Genomic DNA, 10,472 nt, shown 5'->3' on the forward strand with positions numbered 1-10,472 from the left:
GCTTTTTCTGGCAACTTTATAAGCTTACTCCTTTGACTTAATACTGGCTTTATTTACTTTTGTTAGCCATGGTTGAATCACTTTTGCATTTGGATTTTTATGCCCCAGAGGAATATATTTGTGTTGCAATTTATGCAGTATTTCCTTGAATGTTTGCCATTGTATGTCCACCTTCATACATTTTAGTGTAGTCTCCCAATCTACCATGGCCAACTTGGCCCTCATACCTTTGTAGTTTCCTCTGTTTATACTGAAGACCTTAATTTCAGATTGGACTACATCACTCTCAATCTTAATGTAAAATGCAATCATGTTTTGCTCACTTGTCCCTAAAGGCCCCTTTGCTACAAGGTTATTGATTAGCCCTTTCTCATTACACAGTACCAGGTCCAGAATAACCTGTTCCCTTGTTGGCTCCTCCACATTCTGATCCAGGAAACCATCTCGCATGCAGTCCAAGAATTCATCCTCCACACCACTAGTGGTAATTTGATTTGCCCAGTCCATATGTAGATTAAAGTCCCCCAGTCTCTAGGAGTCTGCTGTTAATTGTGGCCAGTGATTGTTGCAATATTACCTATATCACAACAGTTACTGCATTCCTTTCTTATCTTATTTATTTCTTTCATTCTTACTTTACTTCGTACTTCCTTTGTTACTGCATAACATACAAATTCTATCCGGTATCATCAACTGGAATAGAATTTTTGGCGGCAAATTTACAATATTCGACAGGAAAGCCAGAGTAAATGGTCAGCCTATGTTTTCTAAATTCTTAAAACGATAGAACAGGTGGATAACGTGGTGAAAAAGGCATATGGGATACTTGCCTTCTTTAGTCGAGGCATAGAATAAAAGAGCAGGGAGGTTATGATGGAGCTGTACAAAACGCTGGTAAGGCCACAGCTGGAGTACTGTGTGCCGTTCTGGTCGCCACACTATAGGAAGGATGTGATTGCTTTGGAGAGGGTGCAGAGGAGATTTACCAGGATGTTACCTGGGCTGGAGCGCTTCAGCTATGAAGAAAGACTGGACAGGCTGGGGTTGTTTTCCTTGGAGCAGAGAAGGTTGAGGGGGGACCTGATTGAGGTGTACACAATTATCAGGGGCATAGATAGTGCAGATAGAAGGGAACTTTTCCCCTTGGCGGAGGGGTCAATAACAAGGGGGCATAGATTCAGGGTAAGGGGCAGGAGGTTTAGAGGGGATTTTTCGAGGAACTCTTTCACCCAGAGGGTGGTTGGAATCTGGAACTCACTGCCTGAAAGGGTTGTAGAAGCAGGAACCCTCACAACATTCAAGAAGCATTTGGATGAGCACTTGAAATGCCATAGCATACAAGGGTACGGACCAAATGCTGGAAAATGGGATTAGATTAGACAGGGCTTGATGGCCGGCGCAGATGCATTGGGCCGAAGGGCCTCTTTCTGTGCTGTAAAAACTCTATGACTCTCTATCTCTATCTAAAAATATTGTGGATGCGCGAATTCTTCAATAAAAAAAGTAAACAATTGAAACAGCCAGCAGGTCAGGTAGCATCTGTTGAACAAGCACCGCAGGGACTCGAAGGTCTGGTGGATACAGGGAATAAGATTATTATTTCAGTTCATAAGATTCCTTTGTTTACTTTTATTGCGTAAATTCTTTATCATACGTGCATCTCTAAAAGTGTGCACTTTATTTGAGTTGTTCTTAGATGACACTAGGAAAACCCTGTGTTTCCTTATAGTTTTATTGAGCAAATGCATCTAGGAAAGTTATTTTTGGGCTTGTGGGATTGGTATTCGGGGCTTTGGCAGATTGGGAAATCCGCGTTTCTCGCTAACATTCTTGTTGTGAAAATTATTGACTTCATGTGTTTGTTCACTGGCTGTAATTAAGCCCAGTCAACATGGGACCCGATATTCTGACCTGATGTTTTTACTCTCCTATAAATAAAGCGAATCCTCTGAATGTCTTAATCGGGGAACTGTTGCCAGCATCTACACCAACCACTGAACCATCGATTCTTGCCGAAAGGGAAATAATGTCTCTTGGTTTCCTGATCAAACTCCAGATTCTCTTTGTGATTTATGATATACAAAAGATTTACTTCCCCGTCTTGGCTGCGGATGGTATCCCTGGTAAGTTGCTCCATGGGCCTGGTATGTCAGGAACAGTAGTCTAACAGTCTGATGTGAATTCCCATTCACTGGTGCCAGTTCAATCATTAGTCTGTCGGTAATGGTCATTATTAGGAACATGTCAGCCAATCTTACTAAGATCACAGAATAAGCCATGTTACTCGAACATTCTCTTAATTAAATGTCTGTAATTTGCTGTCAATACTGAGTCAGTGTGTCAGATGAGAAAATGTTTTAGAACCAGCAAATCAATCCTAAAATATAAATGTAAAAGAAAGCGATGGTCCAATCTTCTTCAGATATCTCACTTGCTATCATTTTCTGTGGAACTTTAGAAACACTGTTTCATAATCGGTGCATTAGAATTATTAGTGTGAGTTAATTGTTATTATTATTTAGCTGATTTAATTGTTCTATTTCTAGTAATTAATTTGTACATGATTGTGAATAACCAATTGCTGAGCTGGGAGCGTAGCGTGTCTGTAAATCGACTCATTGAATGGTTGACCATTCGAAATCCAGGGGCAGAGGATCAGACTGGATCTCATTTCTGCTGTCCAAAACAAACTGTGAATCAATATTTAATATTTCGGACCAGGTGCAGAAAAGTGTAACAATTACATAACGAGCATTGAATGGGAAGGACTGATTTCTGTCATTGTACAGAAGCGTTCAAAGACTTTATTAAGTGACCACAGTCAATGTATGAGCACAGAGAGTGCCTATTGTTAGCTCACTGCCCCATTCAGAGAGCACCATCGACTCTCCAATTCCTTTTACAATCAAGCTTCTTTTATCTCCTCCCAACATCGGGACATTAAGGTCAGTTGTATGCCCCCAACAGCTAACTCACACACATTGTGTCCAGAATTGGACACAATACTCCAGCTGGGGCCGACTTATTTTGTATACATATATTTAGCATAACTACCTAGCATGTATATTCTATGCCTCTATTGATAAAGCCCAGGTTACCATATGCTTTATTAAACTGATTGGTTAATCTGTTTTGCCACTTTCAAAGATTTGTGGAAGAACGCCGCCAGGCCTCTCTGTTCTTGCACCCCCTTAAAAGTGTACCATGTAGCTAATATTGTCTCTTTTCATTCTTCCTACCAAAATATTTCATCTCACACTTTCTGGCATTGAATTTCATCTGCCATGTTTCGGCCCATTCCACCCGCCTGTCTATGTCCTACTGAGTCTATTAATATCTTCCTCACTGTTAGCTACTATTCAAAATATCCGGGCATGTGTTGCCCTTTATTCGCAAGTCTAACCATTAATGTATATCAACAACAGCACTGCTCCTCGCACTGAACCTGAGGGAACGCCGTTGTATACCGTCATCCAGTCCAAAAAAAGTCCATTCAGCAGAACTCTTTTTTTATCCCTTAGCCAATTTTTTATCAATGCTACTGCGGCCCCTTTCAGCTCATGGTCTTTAATATTGCTAAGAAGCCCATTATGTGTTAATTTATCAAACGTCCTCTAAATGTCCAGATACAACACATCAACTGCACTGCCCGCAACTACATTGCTTGTTATATCATCAAAAAACTCAATCAAGATAGTCACCTAATTTGGTACACAGCGGTGAAAATCTGGATCAATCTCCCAAAAAACCTTTTGCGCCAAGGAGAATTAAAAATGTCAAAACTGAAAAGGCTATTTCTTTCATAGGCAAGGCTATTAAGTGTTACATAACCAAGGCTTGTAGATAGAGTTAATTTAAAGATCAGCCATGATCTAACTGAAATGTGGGACAGTCCCAAGGATCTTAAAGGCCTATTCGTGATCCGTGCTCTTATGTAAGTGCGGATCAAATCTTCTGACTGGTTACTTCAGTATTTATTGTAAATTCAGTTTCTGTTTGTAACCGTGTTCCATTTGATGCCACTTCATGTCTTATTTGCCGATTCATTACTGCTTACTCTGATTAAAAAACCTCTCACAGGTAAAAAATTAGAATCCATCACTGGAAGCAAAGCCATGCTGCACATGTCTTGGCGAATTTCAATTTATTGCAAAGAACTTTAAGGTAGATAGTCTACAAGCTACTCCGTTACTTCACTGGGAACGCATCAAACTTCTGTTATTACCCAGTGTCTGGTGAATAATTTCCCTATTTTCCTCTTGCTTGCAGTTAACGTGGTGACGATTGTGATCCTGTCTCGGGGGAAGTGCGGTCTCTCGAAATGTGTCACTCATTACCTGGTGGCCATGGCAGCGACAGATCTACTGGTCATTATCATTGATCTGGTACTAAGGCAGATTCCTATTATTTATAAGGAACAATTTAGATTTGTGCGGTCAATTCCCGTGTGTAATATCCACGCTGTCCTGCTTTATGCTGCAACAGACTGTTCTGTCTGGTTTACCGTCACTTTCACTTTTGATTGATTTGTAGCCATTTGTTGTCAGAAGCTGAAGGTAAAGTACTGCACAGAGAAAACGGCTGTTGTAGATCTCGGAACAGTGACTGCGCTGAGCTGCTTAAAGAATATTTTCTGGTATTTTCTGTACACAGGTAAATATTGGCTTACTAACAGTCCCTGGTTTTGCTTTGTGATATTCCGTGTAGCTCGTTCGCTGGGCTGGACCGTGGTTGAATTAATGCATTACATTTTAACACCATTTATTCCTTTTATTTTGATTCTACTGTTAAATGCATTAACTGTCCGACACATTTTAATGGCCAGCAGAGCCCGCAGGAGACTCCGGGATCAGAGCAATGTGGAGAGTCCTACTGACCCAGAGATGGTGAACCGAAGGAAATCCATGATTTTGCTGTTTGTTATATCAGGGAATTTCATGCTGTTATGGGTGGTGTTTATGGTCTGTTCTATATTGCAGCGAATGGATTACTTGGGATATCCTGTCCCTCTGCCCACATTTGTACCCGAAATCGGCTTCATGCTCCAGCTCCTGAGTTGCTGCACGAACACATTTATTTATGCAGTGACCCAGAGGAAATTCAGAGATGAGGTGTGTAATGGAGTGAAATATCCCCTTGTGAAGATGATCAAGTTAATTAAATGAGAAGACCTCAAACTGTATAATACTATTATATATATCGAAAGTATAGAGGGGTTCTAAAAAAGGGAAATACGTCTGGCAAAGACAGCATATAAGATTTGATTATCGGCTAAAATAAAAATGAACCAAACGTCTCTTATAAACATACAAACATAAGAAGGGCTGGGATAAGGTATTAAATGACTACTTTGCATCTGTCAGCACGAGAGAAGAGGATGCTACCAACATACTTGTAAAGGAGAAGCCTGTAGATATATTGGTTAGAATAAAAAACAGAAAAGTGCATATAATAAAAGTGTTCCCAGACCTCAATGCTGAAAAGCCACCCGGTTCAATTGAAAAGTTTTCTAGGTTACTGTGGGAATTAAGGGTGGAAATCGGGGAGCCTCTGGCCGCAATCCTCCAATCTCCTTTGGATATGGTGGTGCTGGCAGAGGACTGGAGGATTGCAAATGTTATACCTCTGTTCAATATAGTGAGAGAGATAAACCTGGCAACTACAGGCCTGTCAGCCTAACGTCAGTGGTGGAAAAACTTTTAGGGCAATGGCCCCGATTTAGCTGTGGGCATGATGGCATACACTGACAGTATGCTGTCATACAACCTTTGAAATACACAAGTTTGGGATTTCCACTAAAGCTTGTGAATGTGCTGAATCCAGAACTTGCAATCTGTCAAGGTTCGCCTTGACAGGTCATCTGAAGCACTGCGAAACTATCAACTGCTGGCACAGAGTTGGGCTATGTGCTCACTAACTGCCCAGCAATTATGGAGGAAACTCTTATGGTTGTTGACACCAAGCATTGGAGCCTGATGTCCACTTTACTTTCAGTACATCTCTACCTGACAAGCTGGGCAAGGTGGCTCCTTTAAAAGAAATGATGTGTTTCCATGCAGCATATGGTTAAAAGAACGCAGGCCTTTTTTACAGCAAGGCTGCATTTGCCTTTACTGAATATTAGAATGTGAATACATCTAACACGCCTCCGAGATGTTATGCATATATACATCTGTAGAAACAATCATGCCATTATACGTTTCTATATTGTCCTTAGTTACAATTGCTTTGGTATGTTTCATTTTCCTGCTATGTAAATGAGACGTTATTGTATGTCTTTCTCTTACTACTGTTCGGACCTCGACAATTATGAATTAGCTTAACAATGACAGAAAAGGATGCGATTAAAAATGTTGCTCTTTATTCAAACTATAGTTCAAAATTCGAGTACGGATAGAAGCAGCTTCGGAAATAAATTCAAATAATTCTCGGCAATGAATATGCGTGCATATTATTCATTCAAACATACATAAAAGCACACCCTTAACAATTGAAAGTGTACATAATAGTACCCCTTTAACAACATCTAAGCTTATGTCCGACTTTCGTACATACTCCTTTATCTACCAGTGAAATTGGAAGTTGAAACATAAACAGGCCAGCATTCCCAGCTCATTCTTCCTCCTGCTCTGTCTTCTGTGGTTCTTCCCAATCCCTCCTGGTTCCTTCGGTGTTCCTTTTGAATCTTGAATATCCCGCCCCTGGTTTACTACTGTTATATTACTCTCTGCCTAACTCTGAGAGGTCAGCTGCACTCCAAACCTTCCCTGATTGGAGGTGCTACCACATGACGCATTCCTGGCTGTGATGTATTGGGGCGGGACTTCCTTTTCTATCATGTTCTTCCTTCTTGTCCATGTGGCATCTTAAAAAAACAACAAAACTGACCACCCGGCAAAGGACCCCCTGCTGACTTCCACCATTTTGTGTCTTCACAAACAAAGAACACATGCTGATTTCCTCCATTTTGAATCCGTCCGATATCATCTCACAATTCATTCACCAGTTCGATCTCCACGCGATTTTATTACAATTTTCAGAATCCAAATTATGCAGGAGCTGTTACCACCTGTAAATTCTGAGCGTTGGATGGATACTGGGGTGTGGGTTTGTTGTCAGGTAGAGACAAGGGCCTAGAAATTCAGTCTGGACACTTTTGGGGTGCTAAAGTCGGGCGCTCGCTAAAGTTAGTGCCCGCCGGAAAGTGTAGGCCACATCGCCGAAATTCAGTAGAGTTGGCCCTAAGTTTGGCCGAGCACTGAAACTGGTGTTGAAATGCTGTGTTCCGGCGCTAAGCCGGAGATGCGGCCTAATAACGCCGAAGCCGGGCACAGCGCAGGTGCGGTCATGTTTTGATTGACAGCAGACACCCTGACGCCGGCCAGCTCTTAAAGGGGGAGGGTCAACTTTGACTGCTGCCACGCCCTGCATACTGGAGCCCTGCAGCTAGGCCTCAGCACTACTGGTGTGCCAAAATAGCGCCTGGAGCAATGGAGAGGGCCCGTGAGCGAGCGCAGCGCTTCTCAGAGCATGCTCTGAGTGTGCTCATTCATGGTGCGGAGAAGAGAAGAGAGATCCTGTGCCCAGACAGTGGCAGGAAGGCTCCCAGGAGCCAGTACAGGAGAGCCTGGGGCAAAGTCGCCCGCAGGGTGTCATCCACCTGTGATGTCCCCAGGAGTGCGGACCAATGCCGCAAGAAGTTCAACGACCTCACTCGGATGGTGAAGGTGAGTACCCTTTCCAGTGTCCCCCTCATCCTTGCATGTGCACCTCACATTATGAGCAATGGGACCTCAAAGGCCGAATGGGCAGCCCTCCTCCCGCAGCAATGGCACTTGCATGTTCATCAATAGCACTTTCTGCACTTAACACACTGGCCAAGCTATTCGACCATGGGAGGCAGTGCACCCAGCAACAGGGCACCACACTGGCCAAGCTATTCCACCATGGGAGGCAGTGCACACAGCGACAGGGCACCACACTGTACTTAGAGGCCGTCCTTTCTCTTGCAGGCCAAGCTGGTGAGCAATGTAAGGAGCCAGGCTGTCACTGGTGGAGGCCGTCCAGAGTACCAGGCGCTCACTGATCTGGAGGAGAGCGTGGCACAACTCATGCGTGGCCGGGTGACTGGCCCTGTCACGATCGGCGAGGCGGACCCTGTACTGGTACCCACTGGTAAGGACATGACCGGTTGCTCCTCTCTCGTTGCCCTCGCGCTTCAAATCTACATCCTTTCCCACTGACCGACAAATGCGCATAATGCACCACTCAGGCCTCCCTCGCTGATGGCCTGTCCTCACTCTAAAGCTACTCTTGTGCCTTCCTGCTTTCAGCTGGTGAGGAGGAGGTGGTCCCTGAAGCGCAGAGAGCCAGGCCCTTGGAGGAGGAGGACGTCGAGGACAAGGAGGAAGGCGGCACATCGGGGGAACCCTCCTCCGTGCCAGGGGATGGCAATGGAGGGGAGACGTCTGGCCTGCAGGAGAGCCAGGGGGAGGTGTTGGAGGGGAGGGCCGAAGCTGGTCCCAGTAGGGTGGACGCACGCGGGAAGGCTCCGGCAGCACGCCGGCCTTCTGCCCAGAGGGGGGAGGTGTTGGAGGGGAGGGCAGAACCTGGACCAAGTGGGCTCAACGCACGCGGGAAGGGGCGGCCAGCTCGGCGGCCTTCTCCCCGGAGGGAGAGTCCGCCCTCCAGTCCGGACATGGTCGTCGCCCAGGAGGTGTGCGTCCTCGATGAGATGTCGGCGGCGTCTGAGCGGCTCCACCAAGAGTTCATGGGGGTGGTCAAACAGATGCCTCACGCCATTGAGTCCCTGGCTCAGAGTGTGGTGGCTTTCGGGGAATCACAGGCCAGGGGGTTCGAACAACTCATGGCAGCGCATGACAGGGGTGTCCAGCAACTGGCCGCAGTTCACAACAGGGGTGTGCAGCAACTCGCGGCAGCGCAGGACGTGGGTGTGCAGCAACTGGTGGCAGTGCAGGACGCGACTCGCGAGATGAGTGGTGCCGTCCACACACTGGCAGAGCTGATGCGGGCACATACCAGGGCAGTTCGGGCACTCACTTCTGCCACACTCACTGTGGCACGGAGGCATTGCCATGGCACCCGCCACCCTGCTGCAGCACAGCGGTCTGGCCTCCCCCAGATTGCTGTGCTTGCTACACTGCCAGCCCGGCCGAGTGCCAGTGTCTCTGGCGAGCAGCGCGCACCTGCCATCAGCCAGCTTGCCCCCAATGGTGCTGCCGACACTGCCACTCCCCCAGCCAAGGTGCGACGAGCTGCTGCTAAGACTGATGCTGCCCAGCCACAGCTGCAGCAGTCAGCAGCCGGCCCCTCCTGGGCCAGGCCTCGTCTAGGCCGACCCCCAAGGGCATCTGCCGACATGCTTTGTGGCCCTCATGAGCCTTCCCCCAGCCTCGCCACACCCGCAGGGCCCAGGTTGAGGTGGAGCAGCAGGTCGGCCAGGGGCCGGAGAAGCCTGTCTAAGGACTCGCCCTCTCGGCACACCCATTAGAGTGTGGTGAGAGCGGTTTCTTTTATATTGGGAGGCTTGTGTTGTGCGGGGCATTATTTTGTTAAGGCCGAGGATCAAGGCATTTTTTGTTTTCATGGGGTTGTCTCTGTTGTGGGGGGGTGGCTTATTTTTGTAAGGCCGCTGTTGAAGGCCTTTTGGATGGGCAAGTTTTGTTAGTCCTCCCCAGGTTTTGGGAGTGACAGATGTTTTTGACTGTTTTTTGGGGGTCTTGTCTGTTTTTCTGTTTCATGTGGGAAGGGCCCTGAGTTTGTGAAATAAAGCTTTTGATTTATTCAGCATGCCCAGGTGTCATGTTTGAAGTGGTTGTTGCGTTAACCGGCTGAGGGCTTGCGGAGCGGCTGCCTCAGGTGCGTTCATTGCCACAGGCCATTCCCTGACAGGGGGCCTAGAAGTGTCAATCAATAAGCCCCCGGCGGACGGCCCTTGGCCCTTGTCGCTCCCTCCTGGGCTGCTCCTCCTCCTCCTCCTCCTGCTCGTCCTCCTGAGGTGGTGGTGCAATGCCAGGTGGCAGTGCCTGAGTCCTGCGGATAGCCAGGTTGTGCAGCATGCAGCACACGACGATGAACTGGGAGACTCTATCCGGCGAATACTGAAGAGATCCTCCGGAACGATCCAGGCAGCGGAACCGTTGCTTGAGGACGCCTATCGTTTGCTTGATGATGTTCCTTGTGGCTTGATGGCTTTCATTGTATGCCTCCTCTGTTGGGGTCCTGGGTGCGCGGAGCGGGGTCATGAGCCATGTACACAAAGGGTAGCCCTTGTCCCCGATAAGCCATCCCGTTGGTGGAGGCTGTGCCTCGAACATGTCAGCCACAGTAGTCTGGCGCAGGATAAATGCATCGTGGCTGCTTCCTGGGAAGCGGGCATTGACAGCTAGGATGCGCTGCCTGTAGTCACACACCAGCTGTACATTTAGGGAATGGTAGCCCTTCCGGTTGTG

The sequence above is a fragment of the Somniosus microcephalus genome, unplaced genomic scaffold (assembly GCF_052327205.1).
Source record: "Somniosus microcephalus isolate GS21.2 unplaced genomic scaffold, FLI_Smic_1.0 scaffold90, whole genome shotgun sequence".
NCBI lineage: Eukaryota > Metazoa > Chordata > Chondrichthyes > Squaliformes > Somniosidae > Somniosus > Somniosus microcephalus.